Here is a 2,110-nt window from a genome sequence, read left to right as displayed (position 1 = left end):
GCCCCCCCCCGCACCCCGCCCCCCCCCCCCCCGCTCGCACACTCCCACCTTCCCAGGGCAATGCTGTAGTCCCTGCTCAACACTCAGACTGGTTAGAAAGTGGAAAAGCACTTGGGCATCCTAACGCGGTCAGGGCGGTGAGAGGGGCAGGAATGAGGCTAGAGAAGCAGCGTCATAGCCACAAGGGTCTGGAAATACCAGGAAGAAGAGCATCCTTGCTACATCAACCCAGGGAAAACAACCACTGCCTTTTGAAAAGCAGGTTGCATAACGTGAAGGAAAGCAAAGGCAGATAAACAGCAACAGCTATTTCTGACGATAATGAAGGAAACACCACACTACAGCCCCCCCCCCCCAACACTCACCACCACGGCCCTGACTGCCCCACACCTCCAAATGCCAGACAGTTGCATAAGGCAAAGCCAGCAGACCAGAGAAACCGCCACCAGCTAATCTGCCTCAAGACAGCAGCAATGCAGGCGCCAAGAGATAAGAAGAAATAGCCCAAACGCCCCTGACTCCATGCCCCAGAGGATGCTGTGCCGTGCAGGAGTGGTCCTTTGGGTGGGAAAGCGTCACTGCTGTCCATCTCCACTGATCCCACTGCCACATGCCAGGCCCCGGGAGGAACCGGCAGAGGGACAGGGCATCGCACGGGGACACAAGAAGTGGCCGCCTTGGCCCATGGTGCCTGACTCAAGAGGCTCCTTGCCAGAGAAACCACAGCACGGCTCTGTCCCTCTGGGCTTCAGATCCATCTCGGGGGAAATGCAGTGACTGAGACACCCAGACAGGCCACGCGGGGAGGAGCACGCCCGGGCAGCCACGCGAGCCAGGCCCTGGGCAAAGCAGCTTCTTCACCAGAGCCACGGGCTGCTCGCATGAGGGGACTGTGCCTTGGCTTGTCTTTAGCAGGGCAAAGGACATGCTGGGGTACGTGGGCAGGGCGGCCGTGGCACTGAAAGGACAGTGCCTGGACAGAGCCCCGCGACAGTGCCTGGGGACTGTCCCTTTGGCACTAGAGCCGGCTCGGTGTGCGGGCTCAGTCCGCTCACCACAGGCACCGTACGGAAACCTGTAAAACTCTAAGGACAGAAACAGGAAACGCCAAGGGAGGGAACACTAGCGAGGCCTGTGCCCGCTGATGGCCCAGCCCGCGGCAGCAGCAGGACAGGGTTGGTGCCTCAGTTTCCCTGGCCATGGCGAGGCACGGGGCCGTGCTGGGGAGGGGTGCCAGCACAGGGAGGAGGTGAGCCGAGGCAGGAGCTGGTGACGTGCACGGCCCATATGGCATCGGAGGCTGCGCCAGCAAACCGGTCTGGCAGGCTGCCTGCTCCCGCCATGCCTGGAGCAGCACCCAAAGCCCTTTGGGCCAGGATCAGGCTGCACATCCATGGCTGGGGAGCACTGGGCATGCCAGCTCTCTCCAAAGCAAGACTGATTTTCTGTTGTCAGACCCCACAAGGGAGGTCCCTGAGGGGTGATAGGCGGGACCTCTGGGCAGAGTGAGGACGGGCAGCTGGGTGGGCTGGGGGTCCGGTACCAGGCCAGCTGCAGTGCAGTTGGCTCTGCCTCAGGACTAGAAGCCTTTCAGCCCTTTGAGGCTAAAGTGCAGCCAACACCCGCCATGCTACAGGTCTAAACCCCAAACCGGCTGCGTTGGCAAAAGTACAGCAGAACAAGACAAAGTTGCAGGGCAAAGAGCCAGGACACCGAGTCCCACACCAGCTCTGCAGGCATCAGCGAGGGGAGGCCAGACCCCACTGCCCCCTCCGACTCCCTGCCAGCAGCCTGGCCCCAACCCCACAAGGACACCCAGGGAGGCATGTGGCCGTGCCGGGCTCACCTCCCAGCCCCTTCCCCAAAACTGAGAACAAGGCGCTGGCGCAGGGCAGGGAGCCAAGCGGGAAGCAGCCAGCGCCAGGGGTGTGCGGCAGGCCCGGAGGAAAGCAAACAAGAGAAAGCAATTGAGGAAGCTCGTGCCTCATTCGTGTGCGTCTCAGCCAAAGTCCAAAGCAGGAGGCGCTTGCAAAGGACACTGGAAAAAATCCAGTGATGTTATCTGCCCCCACAGAGCAAGATTAACCCAGAGGACAAAAATTAAGAAGTT

This window comes from Falco punctatus (assembly GCF_963210335.1).
Source record: "Falco punctatus genome assembly, chromosome: 3".
Lineage (NCBI taxonomy): Eukaryota > Metazoa > Chordata > Aves > Falconiformes > Falconidae > Falco > Falco punctatus.
Note: the sequence above shows the minus strand (reverse complement) of the source record.